General features: G+C 46.7%; 1 pseudogene; it reads right to left on the bottom strand.

The window, feature by feature from the left end:
* Positions 1–5,464: 5,464 nt before the first annotated feature.
* LOC138452705 (olfactory receptor 2D3-like) lies at positions 5,465–6,414 on the bottom strand (annotated as a pseudogene).
* Between the last annotated feature and the right edge of the window lie 7,980 nt (positions 6,415–14,394).

Genomic DNA, 14,394 nt, shown 5'->3' with positions numbered 1-14,394 from the left:
AAGGCCAACAAACCATCTGTATCTGGTAAATCCATCAAAAACCAGAACTCCCAGAATTCTTGTTATCCTGTCTTTTATCTGGATATTCCCAGTCATTCTTCTTCCCGTCCCTCTGATGATTCCTCTGATGAGTCCTTCCCGAACACCCAATCTGCCATGGCCAAATACTACAGTTCCCACAATCCCCTCGGTTCAGCTCACAAACCCAGCTATTCCCGTTTGCTTCATAAACCCTACCAATCCCGTCCCTCTGATTGTCATTTCCCAACTTCCCAGTTGAAGGTGAACAACTACAGTTCCCACAAACCCTCTCACTCATCGCACAAACCCCCCCTGTTTATTTTACAACAATAATCCTGGTAATTCCTGTTTGTTCCACACATCTTACAAATCTCACCCTTCTGAACTTACCCCAAACCACACCCTCGCACAACACAGAAGACAACAGACTAATTTTGGAACTGTTTACCTGACATGTCCCAACCTAAGGGTCAGGCAAAGTCAGGCAATTGATCAAAATCACACACACCTTTCCACAGGGACAAAAGGTGGACTTAAAAAGCACAAGACAAGCAAGGCAGACAGCAAGGCGTAAGAGCTAACTCAGCACAGCAGTTCAAGAGGAGGCAAAAGGTGATGACTACCAAGAGGGTGACAAGGAGAGAAGTAACCTTGCCCTTTCCAATCAAGGCCTGTGAAATCTCTGCAGATGGAAACACAAGACTGCGAACAATACCCAGCGTGTGTTGCAGCAGATGTCTATGGTATGAGAGACCCTCCTCCACTGATAAGCAAGCCAGGAAAGGACACTGGTCTCGACTTGACCTTGACTCAGAGGATAAAGAAAGGCAAGCACTTCATCACAGCCGGTGAGTCGAGAGGAGAATCGATAAGAAAACAAAACTATGTTGAATGACAAGTAGCCAACGGCTAATCCGAACTTTGAAAGACTAAACTATACTATTGTGGAAAAGATGTGGAAATCCAGCAACATAGGGGTACAGACCACGTGGGTGCTAACACAGCAAACTCTTCGTGATTACCCAATGATAGAAAACTACCATAACCAGAAGGACTTGGGAAAAGGCGAGAAGAGGTCAAAGTGGTCATACAGGGGTCCTGTAAAATCCTCTGCACCATTGAAAGTCTTAGACCAACAGATGAATGAGAAGTTAAGGGAAATGAATCCCACTTGGTGAAATAAGTGCATGAACAGTTTGTTGTAAACGTTGGCGAAAGAGAACCTGACCGAGGAAGGGGGGAAGCATAAAGCCCCTATGAACAGTGTGTTGACAAGAGTGAACCCGGTAGAGGGTTGTCCATAGTGAACTGTTTGTAGAAGTTGGCGAAAGTGAACCCAGAAGAGGGAAGCCGACAATCAGGAACAAGGCCAGAAGTATGTTTTAAAAAGACATTAAGACTTGTGAGTGAAACAGGTGTTGGAAGACCAGAGGAGGTGAATTGTCCCCCTTGTCAAGTGGGTCCAAGCCCAATCGAGGAGAGCCAGGGTTGAAAAGCTATAACCAAAAGTTAATTGAGGAAGAAAGTGTACAATTGATTGCTTGAATACTATATGTGAGGGGTCGGCAGCTGGAAGAGGGGGAGCCAGGAGTAACGCCATCACCCAACTTGAGCTGTGCAAAATAACTTTTTGTTTTATGTTTATTTGTTGGATTCATCAGGCCTCAAAGGCAAGAGACTTTTTATGGCAAAGAGACTTCACCATAGAACGGAACTGTCAGCTCATGCTGTCAAAGCTTGAGCATGTATCATGCTAGCTGGAACGGAACTGTTGTCTCGTGCTGAGAAAACTCGTGCGTATGCTGTGCTCCAAGGTCTAACCTGTCCCGTGCTGAAAACATGCTGAAACCCCTGGCAATCACATCCTAATTTATGATTTGAGAACACTTCTTTCTTTATTTATACCCTATCCCACACTCTTTCTGTAAATTAGTTGTATGGAATTGGAAATAGGCTTTTCTTAGTTTTTCTTAGTATAGGCCCTTTTATTTGACACAACGCCACGAGGACAGCCTTATTGCTCCCATCTTAGATTCAGGTTCATGTTAGGTGTTTTTGCACCCGGTATTCATTGTTCAATAAACACCCTTGAACTGTCATCACCTGTGTCTGTCTTTACACCCTGAGTTCCAGCTCTTTTCTGTTGTTACCATTCTCATGGACACACTACAGATGCATGAATAGTTGGTTGGTACATCAAAGCAAAAATGCGTTAGAAATGATCTTGCAACACCTTTATGAATGTGAATGAAGACACGATGCAAATTTATGTCATATTGTTTTAAGTGAACATTTCTTCTCTTTAGAACTTCTTTGGGAATTGTAGCCTGAAGTTATGGTTAGAGTGGATGTGAGGTGTTACTGAAGAAATGCATAGTGGTATGGTGTTAACAGTATTATTGATGAGGTTTGATAGGGTAGATTTGTGGGGCTGCCCAGGGCACTTGGCCATGAAACCCCTAGCCAGAGTGGGGATGGGCAGTGGGGGGAGGATATACAGGTGGATATGTTTTTTGGAGTAGCAGTTTTAGTAATTAGTTTGTAGGTGAAAGGCGCATAGTGGGTCAAGCCATTGACGTATGATGCGTAAATAGGTGGAAACAGTGGAGGTAGTTCATTTTGCATGTTTTATTATGAGGATGGCTAAGGAGGAAATGATGGTACTTTTTGTCATGTGGTTTACAGTGAACAGTTTTTCTATTTAGAATTTGTTTGGGAATTGTACTCTGAAGTTATGTGTGGGGTATGTTGGGTATCATTTAAGAGATGTATAGTGATATGGGATTACTGTATTATTGATTAGGTTTGGTAGATAGCTTAATGGGGCTGTCCAGGGCACTTGGCCAGTCAAACTCTAGTGATAGTGGAGATGGGTAGGGGAGGGAGGATGTACATGCTGATATGTTTTGTTGAGTAGCAGTAGTGATGATTAGTTTCAAGGTCCCTTTTTGAATCAAGGCAGCCAATTTGGAACAGGTTTTTCATGGTCACTTTCATATGGAAATGGACCCAGTCTCTTTTATCTTCTTGCTTCTTGCTTGGTGCCAGAGCAGGTATTTTTCAACATCTGAATTAATTGCATATGACACATAGATGTACGTGGTCAGTGTTAAGACGGATTTCTGAACTCTGTCCTGGTGGCGCAGAAGTTCAGAAGGCCAACCTAATTACTTGGAACAGGGTAACCTCTGGACAAGCCAGACCAATCAGGGTAGCGATCGCGGCGGTCAAGACTAGGTCTCAAGAGGGGTGAGGGTGACTGAAAGCCCGCAATGAGCACACAAAGCAAGGACACTTACAAACTACTCCAAACAGGTGTTATATTAAAAATATATACACATTTATTCCAAGGCCTTTAAAACAATGACCGTAGGGAGAAATCACAATACAACTCTAATAAACCAACACATACCATACCAATACAATATATATACAAATATGACAGTCTCAAGCGTTAGATGCACGAAATGGGTAGTCCACCTAAAAGGGAAGGAAGACAGGCAGTGCGAAATAATGCTTAGATCCAGTTCACCTTCAGAGGCACCTAACTAGATGGAAGTCCGAGCCCTGCGAAGAGTGGAGCCTTGTGCTCAAAAGTACCTGCACGCGCTGGTGCCAACGGGCAAAAGGAGAAGCTCTTCGAGGGAAATCAGGCAGTTCAGTTTAGTGCACAAAAGAAGAAGAACAAGTTCCGCGACTCAAGCGCAGCCTCCACAGTGGGCAGAAGCAGAGCGCGAGTATGAAAAAGGGTGCTGTTTGACACAGCGGGGAAAAGCAATGGGCTCCTGCAGGAGGGCGACCAGATCCTAGCTATGCTACTCACTGGTCCCCGATGCAAGCAGACCCAGGCTTCTCTGCGTCCGTTTCAGTAGCTGGCAGGTTCAGAAGAGCAGGGAACGCCTCGTCGTCGTGTTGAGTAAAAAGACGTTCCAATCGAAGAAACCCGCACAGTTTGTTACCACAGAAGGGCAACAGAGCGGCCGTGTGTATCTGAGCCCAATGTACACTACTCACTTCAGACCTGGGAACGCCAAGTGTACGAAGCGTGTGAGAGTGACAAGGACTCGAAATACTGCACAACCTGGTGGCGGTTACAGAGCAAGACTGCTGTGTAAGCTGGTCAGTCAGCTGGATGGCCCAGAGACGCTTCTGAAGGCTTACTGGCAGGAGATGGTGAAGATGCCGAGAATAGCTGTTCCCGCTATTCCAAGGGTCGAAGTACCAGTACAGGCCTTCTGGTTCGATCAAAGGTGAAAAGGGTTTCACAAGGCGACAGCAGTGCAGAGGAGAAGTCCTTCAGCGGGTCACCAGCGATTCCTAGGTCCAGCCTCTTGGTTGCAGGATACTTGGCTCCTGTATTCCTTCGTTCGTGAGAACTCAGGAGATCGACATGGTAGTGGTGTTTCCAGCCCCCTCTTATCCATGGTTCCCTTCGCGCCAAAACGGAGGGGACCCAATGGGAGATCCGCTCATCAACACTCACACCATTCGTGGACCAATCACGGACCACGGTGGTCCCAGGCATTCACACCACCCTAGACTCTCCGGCACCCAGGATGTGTATTGGGACCAGACATCCCAGCCCACATCCTGGAGGCACACAAAAGACATGTAGAAGCCCGCGAAAGCATCCGTGTTTCGCGGGAAGGTACATGCCCAAATAAGGAAGGCCCCGGGTCGGCTCGACCTGGGGAAGGTGAAGGGAGCAAGACGGTCAGCGGACAGGGCAAAGGAGCCTCGTGGTCTGGCCATTTTGGGAGCCAGGCCACCATTTTGGGTTAAGCGCGAGAAACGCGCTTAGAACGCCAAAAGGAGCTCAAAACACAAGAAACGATCGCTGCCACCATTCCCGTCCCTGAATCACTTGCACCGATCAGATACAATCCTAAACGAGTATCTAGGGCCTGTAGAAGGCTAGAGACCCAAGAGAGCTGTAACTTAGCTTACAGTGCCCTCTTGTGTCATGTTGCACGAAAGCCGCAACATGATAAAAGAAACTACGGGAAACAGCGTTCCCCGGTACTGACTGTCTTAAGGGCATGTCAGTTTCCCCGTAAGAAAGGAGCGAAAGCCCAGAGGAGTGCGGCAGAAGGCTGCACTTCTCTGGCAAAGTCAAGAACAAGGTGAAAAACAACAGCAAAAAGTTTAGGGGTTGCCACATGGAAGGAAAATTACCTACAATTACGAAATCTTTCCTAACAGTCAGGATTTCCATTCCTGTATCCCAACACTTCCCTCCCCTCCATGAATACCCGATAACTAAAGAAGAAACAGCAAGATGATACCACTTCCTGTCGGTGACAAGGTGCCAGACCAAGGCTCTACTTGACCACCCATTTCCCAATGGGGTGTCCTGGCAATAGTTACACACTGGAGATGATTCCATTTCAGAAGAACTTTCCCTTGGAAACAGGTCCACCTCCCCACCTCTGTCTTTCCACGTTTAATTCTTGGATTCGTGACAGACTGTGCTCCTGCTGAGCAGTTTCTTCACAGCCCCTTTCACCTCTGCATTCCTTAGAGTGTAGATCAGAGGGTTAATCGCTGGTGTCAATAAACCATAGAAGACAGAGATAAACTTCTCACTCTTTTTCAAATCCATGGACCTGGGACTCATGTACATTGCTATGGCCGTCCCATAGAAGAAAGTCACCACTGTCAGGTGGGAACCGCAGGTGGAGAATGCCTTCTGTCTGCCAGAGCCCGTCAGCATTCTCAGGATGGTGGAAATGATATGAAGATAAGGGAAGAGGATGAGGAACAGAGGAGCAATAAGAATGAAAGACCCAACTGCAAGCATCTCCAACTCAACAAAGTGGATGTCAATACACGCCAAGCATAATACAGCAAGCATCTTGCACGCTACATGGTTGATCCTTTGGTGCCCACAGAATGGTAATGTCATTGTCAAAGATACCTGCACTATTGATATGAGGAATCCACCAGCCCAGGTGGCGATGGTGAGTCTGATGCAGACAGATTTGTTCATAATGCGTTGATAGTTCAGCGGGTTGCATACAGCGGCATAGCGTTCCCAGACCATGACTGCCAGAAGAATGCATTGGGTTTGTCCCAAGGAGAGATCAAAGTACATCTGGACAACATATCCAGCAAACGTTATGATGTTAGTTTCACGAGCAACCCTTCCAGGCATTTAGGAATATTAGTAGAGGCAAAGCAAAGATCCAAAAAGTACAGGATACTAATTAAAAAGTACATGGGAGAGTGCAGCCGGGAGTCTCCATAGATGACTGTGAGGATGAGACTATTGCCAAAGATTGTGAGCAAGTAAATTATAAGGAACACAGCAAACAGCACAACACTCACCCTCTGGGGCAGTGAAAATCCTAAAAGAACAAAGTTAGTCACCAGACTTTGGTTTTCTGTTTCCATCACAGTCTCCCACTATCATCTGGAAAGACAATGAGCAATACATGGGTGCAATTCATCAAAGGCATGGAGGAAGGCAGGGATATTGACTAGGTAGACATTATGGGCCAAAATGGGTCCAGGAAACAATGTATTTAATGGGATCTCTACCTTTTTAGGGTGATGATACAGTTCTTTCCAGGTTCTGACAATTAGCAGAGAAAATAGGCTGTCACTCTGAGAGAAAGGTTCCTACTGCCATGTTGGACATCTTGGCTTCCACATGAAAAGGCAATGTACCACTCGGGTCACTTAAGATAGTGGTGCAAATGAACAGGGATGTTAGGTGTGTCACAGAAGGCCTATAACATAGCAACTCTCAAAGATAGCCCTCCCTCTCTGGTCTCTCCTTGTCGGTTCCCTCCCTTGTCAAGGTGCACCTGAACCCCGGAGTAGTCACTATAAATAAATAACCCCTAGATTCTATTAACTGACTGGTTGGTCTTGATGACCTCTCTCTCTCTCTCTCTCTCTCTCTCTCTCTCTCTCTCTCTCTCTCTCTCTCTCTCTTTCTCTCTTTCTCGAACAATCTATATTAATCCTAAAATAGTCCTCAGAATATGAATGCTACACGAAGAGGTGTCACGGCTCGCTCCCTTCGCTCCCGTTCCCGCCACTTGGGGGCATGTTTTGGGGTTTCTTCCCTACTGGACATTTCCTCCGAACCTTATGCTACAGTGTCCTGATGAATTGGGAGCGCTAAAACCTTATTTCCCAAATTACTTCCCTTCCGGATCCATTCCAGGTTTTTGGCAGCCAGCATGCTACTGCTACTATAATCAAATGACTATGCTTCCCAGAATGCCTGGCTCACTGCCTCACCTCCTCCCTTGCAGGACAAGGCTGGGTGGAGGATAGGCAACACCTGTGGCTGCAGGTGCAGCAGGCGACACGCCTGAGGGGTGTGCTCGTTAAGCAGCTTTAAAAGCCTCAGTCTGCTTCAGTCCAGCGCTGGTCATTGTTGCAGCGTTCCTGTCGTGACTGGTCCCTTGTTCCTGGTTCCTAGTTTTTGTGCCCAGTTCTAGTTAGTGTTTCTTGTTCCTTGTCCTGGAATTCGTATTTGTATGCCTAATTGATTTCTGCCTTTTGGAAATCCCTTTCTCCCTTTCTCTGTCTGCAGGCAGCCTTTCTCTGAGCTTTCCTTTTGCTGTAGCCCAATTGCCTGTGTTCACTGTTTCCTAGAAATTGCCCTTTGCTACTGAAAGACTTGTTGCATTAATCTTTCCTTTACAGGTTTAGTTTCCTGCCTTTTCACCTTGGATGGGTGGGAAAGTTTCCCTTTTGAAATCGTTTTCACTGCTCCTGATCCTTGCCTTCTATTGGGATCCATGCCATGTTTTCCTTTACACTTTTACATTTATTTCCTATTTTATTATTAGGTATGGGAAGCTGTTGTAACTAGCCCCTGTGTGATTATCTTTTGTTTTCCACACTGTACTATTCCTTCTTGCCTCTTGACTTGGGTTTAGGTATTTAGTCATCCTCACTCTTTGCCTTTACTGCCTTCTGGGTTCTTGTTTGATTTACAGGGTTGTGGGTTAGTACTGACTTCTGAGTGGTCTTTCCGGTCCTCGTGAATACGGACATCCAAGTGGTCTTTCCGGTCTTCGTGAGTACTGGCATTCATGTGGTCATTCCGGTCCTTGTGAGTAATGTTTCCAAATTCCTTATCCAGTACCGTCTAGAGTGTCAGCTTACAGATTCTGTCCCTGCTTGCCCTCTACGTGGGCTTAGCGCTGTCAGTATCTGTAATAGCATAGTGGGTAAGGAGTTTGCCGACTTTCCTTTCAGTCATAAGGAGGTTCTAAGTGCTTACCCTACATTCCTTTTCTTATAGTGGTATACACGAGTCTTGGGTATTGAATGCACGTTGTTATATTCAAGGTTGTTTACTGTGTATTTTGTGCACATTTCCCCTGCCATATCCATCGCCTTCTTCCTTTCCTGACAGAATGACCAGCCGTTGTTCCCGTTCGAACATGGCCAGATTACGAAGGAAAGGCAGCAAGGCCTCTAACAAGTCTATACAGAAAGCTTCCCTTACAATTACCCGTGAAAATCGAATCTCTGCTCCTGACTTAAATGAACTCCTTGACACGAATGGGTATTTACGTGCAAAGTATTTTTCCCACTGGGTGGCCCATCGTACATTGCCTGATCCTAGCTCTGTCTTTAATTCTGATCCAGAGTCTATGTCCGCACAAGCCTTAGCAGTGGAAAACAACACACTGCAAGAATTTATACACACAAGTACCTCTGTTATTGAACCCCATGACTCCGGTTGTGCTTTACCTCAGATTGAACAGTTTCATGATTCAAGCATGAAGAATGGAGGGGTTCCTTGCATATCTTCTGTTTTCTGCCCTCAGTCTACAGCTTACTCCTCTGCACAGATTCTTACTGTGGTCACTAATGCCAAGGGGTCTGATGCCAATAGTCTGCTTAAAAGAAACACAGACCACGTCGGTAAGAGAGAGTATAGATCACAAGACCTGCAAGCAGTAGATGACAATATACAATCAATGCACTTCCAGATGGCTAGTGCTGGATCCAGCCCTGATGCCACCATGCCTTCCCCTGTGCCTACTGATAGGGATGTACAGTTAATGCGGGACATGCTAAAAACAGAATTTGAGGAGTTAAAACAAGAATACATTTCCTTAAAAGAGGAGAATAAGATGTTACAGTCTTTTCTGAATACACCTCCAACTTTATCCGTTGATGAAGTGAATACTGTTCAGTCCCTGAGTGCGGAGACTTTTGTAAATCATGATACTTGTCAATATGTAAGATCTATTGGGAGTGAAAGTCTTTTTCCAAGCACAGCGCTTATTCAGGGCACAGGTTCTGACAACTGTCCTACCGTTTGTCAGGAATTGCTGTTAGTTGAAGATTCACAAGCCACTCCTTTACCTGAAGCTTCCTGTGTAGCAGTTTGTCATAACTCTGAGCTTGAACACATACATGCTTCTGATTTCCAAACACAATCCACAATGGTGGCATACACAGAATCTGTCACAACTGTAGGCTTAGGTTCTGCCCTTGATCTAGCTGCTGAGACTGAAGTAGACATTCAAGCTGATGTGGAAAACGATGCTGCCTCTGTGTTCGCTCTTCCTTCTGCCAATTTCGGTCATTACGAGCAGTCAAAGACAGTGCAGAATTCATGTTTTGATGGACTCATTCCACAGATTACTGAACCAAAAACCCGGCAGGCGATCCCTGAACTGTTGATTGTTAATCAGCCACTTTCAGAAGCTAAGACAGAGGAATGGTCAATTGACGAAATCCTGATTAACAGAGACTTTACTATGGTGATTCCTCTGGTTGATTTTGACTTCTACAAAGGAAGAGACTCTGTGTCATCCACTAAGGAGAGGGACGGCAGGGGTACAGCTCAGACTTTGGTTACTGGTGCCAAGGGGTCAAATGCCTTAAAGGGGCTTTCCATTTCTGAACCACAAGTGTGTCTGCCGACTTCTGGGACTTCAGACTGTCCTCCTACTACCATTGACTCTTCAATAATCCTGTCCACAGCTCTGCAGTCATCGTTGGCACACGTATCTTCGATCAATAAAGGAGTGCTATGTCTGCCAGTCACCCAAGAGCCTTCACCATGTACGCAGTCAGAGCCAAAGACCTTGACAAGTTTGTCTTCAGCTAACAAGACGGCTCCAGCTTGCATGCCCTCAGCCTCGGAATTTCCTTTGGCATGTTTGTCTTCGGTTACAGTGACTCATCCAGCAGATTATCCTTCAGCCATGGAGCCTCCGGTAGTACATTCTAGGTGCATGTCTTCGGTCCCAGAGCCTACTGCTAGTTTGGCTTCAGTTCATGAGAGACCTGTGTCCTGCTCAGCCTCGCTGCCAATATCGGAGGTGTACCTGTCTACACTGTCAGATCCTGCTGAATATTCCTCTGCTCCAGAGATTCCTCCTGAATCCCAACCATTTACTGATGAACGTTCATCTTGCCCTTCTTATGCTTCAGGGGGATCACCAGAATGTCTGCCTTGTACACAAAACAATTCTCCCAACTACTTGACTGTAGCATCAGCGCCTCCCGAATATGCAACATCTGAGCCTGAGACTTCTGCCAGCTCTCTCCTCAGAAACATCAAGCCGGCTCACGACTCGGGAGGGCCTTACATGCGAGGCCGCTGGACTTGCCTGGAGTATTACGAGAGAGAAACGGATGCCATCCACCACGGCCCAGTCACCGAACGAGTAGCCGACCAGGATAGCGGGCTGGATGGTCCGCGTTTGGAGTCCGGTTTGGATCAACCGCTTGACAACCCTTTTGTTGCCGGATCCCACATGAGTCTGAGGGAAGGGACGGGCACGGCCCTCCGGCTGCAGCGCCAGTTGGGTACTAGTAGCCAAAGGAGGGGAATGTCTGCTGCAGTTCAAGATGTGCCTGTTTTTGCTCCCGCTGCTAGTATGCCTGATGTTCCGAGTACTGTGTCTAACACTCCTATCAGTATGCCAAACGTTCCTGCGGTTGTATCCCACGTGCAACAAGGTGGCTACTTGACTGGCTACATGACTGTCAATGGGAGTGCCAGCCTCGTACAACCCATTGGATCTCCAGACCTCCAAGGCAAGGAACTTATGCAGGCAAATCTTTGTCACTTTCAACCACAAACCTTTACCCAGATGGATGACAGAGTATCCGAACCTCTACCTCAGCCGCCACCTTCCTCTTCCGAACATAAACATTTCCTGAAACCTACTGTTTCCTCACCTCCTGTGTGTCCACTCTCGGCAGTGAGGCTAACAGAACTTCTACCATTGTCTAAGGCATGTAGCACCAGCCTGCCTCTCTCCTCAAGGATGTATGCATATCCTCTTCCAGTGACTAAGCTTCCTGGACCTTCCAACTCTGCTTCGGGTCCTGCAAGTCCTTCATGCCTTTCTTCGACCCATGAGTCTCTTCCTCACCGAAAACCCACCTATGGCTCTTATAGACTGCGGCCTGCTTCTATTCATTCCAGCCCTTCTGCTTCTGCCCGTGGGTCATCGTTTCCGTCAGTGCCACTTCTGAAGACAAAGCGCTCCTGTCATGGAAAGAAGATGTTTTGTGCGAGTAACGGCCGCCTGGAGTCGGCTGTGGAAGGGGGTATAGTGTCACGGCTCGCTCCCTTCGCTCCCGTTCCCGCCACTTGGGGGCATGTTTTGGGGTTTCTTCCCTACTGGACATTTCCTCCGAACCTTATGCTACAGTGTCCTGATGAATTGGGAGCGCTAAAACCTTATTTCCCAAATTACTTCCCTTCCGGATCCATTCCAGGTTTTTGGCAGCCAGCATGCTACTGCTACTATAATCAAATGACTATGCTTCCCAGAATGCCTGGCTCACTGCCTCACCTCCTCCCTTGCAGGACAAGGCTGGGTGGAGGATAGGCAACACCTGTGGCTGCAGGTGCAGCAGGCGACACGCCTGAGGGGTGTGCTCGTTAAGCAGCTTTAAAAGCCTCAGTCTGCTTCAGTCCAGCGCTGGTCATTGTTGCAGCGTTCCTGTCGTGACTGGTCCCTTGTTCCTGGTTCCTAGTTTTTGTGCCCAGTTCTAGTTAGTGTTTCTTGTTCCTTGTCCTGGAATTCGTATTTGTATGCCTAATTGATTTCTGCCTTTTGGAAATCCCTTTCTCCCTTTCTCTGTCTGCAGGCAGCCTTTCTCTGAGCTTTCCTTTTGCTGTAGCCCAATTGCCTGTGTTCACTGTTTCCTAGAAATTGCCCTTTGCTACTGAAAGACTTGTTGCATTAATCTTTCCTTTACAGGTTTAGTTTCCTGCCTTTTCACCTTGGATGGGTGGGAAAGTTTCCCTTTTGAAATCGTTTTCACTGCTCCTGATCCTTGCCTTCTATTGGGATCCATGCCATGTTTTCCTTTACACTTTTACATTTATTTCCTATTTTATTATTAGGTATGGGAAGCTGTTGTAACTAGCCCCTGTGTGATTATCTTTTGTTTTCCACACTGTACTATTCCTTCTTGCCTCTTGACTTGGGTTTAGGTATTTAGTCATCCTCACTCTTTGCCTTTACTGCCTTCTGGGTTCTTGTTTGATTTACAGGGTTGTGGGTTAGTACTGACTTCTGAGTGGTCTTTCCGGTCCTCGTGAATACGGACATCCAAGTGGTCTTTCCGGTCTTCGTGAGTACTGGCATTCATGTGGTCATTCCGGTCCTTGTGAGTACTGTTTCCAAATTCCTTATCCAGTACCGTCTAGAGTGTCAGCTTACAGATTCTGTCCCTGCTTGCCCTCTACGTGGGCTTAGCGCTGTCAGTATCTGTAATAGCATAGTGGGTAAGGAGTTTGCCGACTTTCCTTTCAGTCATAAGGAGGTTCTAAGTGCTTACCCTACATTCCTTTTCTTATAGTGGTATACACGAGTCTTGGGTATTGAATGCACGTTGTTATATTCAAGGTTGTTTACTGTGTATTTTGTGCACATTTCCCCTGCCATATCCATCGCCTTCTTCCTTTCCTGACAAGAGGTGCCTCCCAATCACGCAGATCCCACTTGGTTCTTTAATTGCACTCTCTTATAGTCCTCACCCTGGTGTTCTATCCTTCCTATTCCTGCCTTTTACTCTCCCCCTTCTCTTTTTCCCACTCTCCTGTATCCTTCCCTCTCTCATTCTACCCCTCTGTTGCTCCGATGATCTCTTTCTTACTCCTCCTGTCCTCTGCTCCTGCTTTCCAGTATTACTTTCCCCTCTTCACACTATTACTCTTTCTCCCTTAACTGCTCACTATGTTTGCCTCTCCACTCTACTACTCTCTCCTTTCCATTTTGCTACTCTCCTCTACTCAGCCCTTTCTACTTAACTATTCTCCCCCTCCCCTCCCCACTAATCTAATGTCCCCTCACTACTTATCTCCCCTCTCAACTCTATTACGCTCCCCTCCCCACTAATCTACTTTCACCTCTCTACTCTTATAATCTCCCCTCTCAACTCTTGTTCACTCCCCTCCCCATTAATATAATTGCACCTCTCTACTCTAATAATTACCCCTCTGCACCCCACGGCTCTCCCCTCCTCAATAATCTACTTTCCCCTCTACTCTACTAATCCCCCCTCTAGACTCTACTAATCTCCCCTCTCTACTCTACTGCTCTCCCTTCCCACTAATCTATTTCCCCTCGCTACTCTACTAATCCCCCCTCTACTCTACTAACCTCCACTCTCCACTCTACTGCTCTCCCCTCCCCACTAATCTACTTTCCCATTTCTACTCTATTATTCTCCCCTCTCCACTCTACTGCTCCCCACTAATCTACTTTCATTGCTGAACTCTACTACTTTCCAGTCCCCAGTAATGCCCTCTCGGTTCTAGTAATCCCCTCTCTCTACTCTATTGCTCTCCCCTCCCCACTAATCTACTTTCCCATTTCTACTCTATTATTCTCCCCTCTCCACTCTACTGCTTACCCCTCCCCACAAATCTTCTTTCCCCTCTCTACTCTGCTAATCTCAGCTCTACTACTCTCCCCTGCCCACTAATCTACTTTCTGCGCTCTACTCTACTAATCTCCCTTCTCCAGTTTTCTGCTCTCCCCTCGCCACTAATCAACTTTCCCCTCTCTACTCTACCAATATCCCCTCTCAACTCTACTGCTCTCCCTTCCCACTAATCTATTTCCCCTCGCTACTCTACTAATCCCCCCTCTACTCTACTAACCTCCACTTTCCACTCTACTGCTCTCCCCTCCCCACTAATCTACTTTCATTGCTGAACTCTACTACTTTCCAGTCCCCACTAATGTACTTTGCCCTCTCGGTTCTAGTAATCCCCTCTCTCTACTCTATTGCTCTCCCCTCCCCACTAATCTACTTTCCCATTTCTACTCTATTATTGTCCCCTCTCCACTCTACTGCTTACCCCTCCCCACAAATCTTCTTTCTCCTCTCTACTCTGCTAATCTCAGCTCTACTACT

The sequence above is a fragment of the Ambystoma mexicanum genome, chromosome 4p, assembly GCF_040938575.1.
Source record: "Ambystoma mexicanum isolate Mex_15411 chromosome 4p, UKY_AmexF1_1, whole genome shotgun sequence".
Lineage (NCBI taxonomy): Eukaryota > Metazoa > Chordata > Amphibia > Caudata > Ambystomatidae > Ambystoma > Ambystoma mexicanum.
Note: the sequence above shows the minus strand (reverse complement) of the source record. Positions and strands in the feature narration are given on the sequence as shown.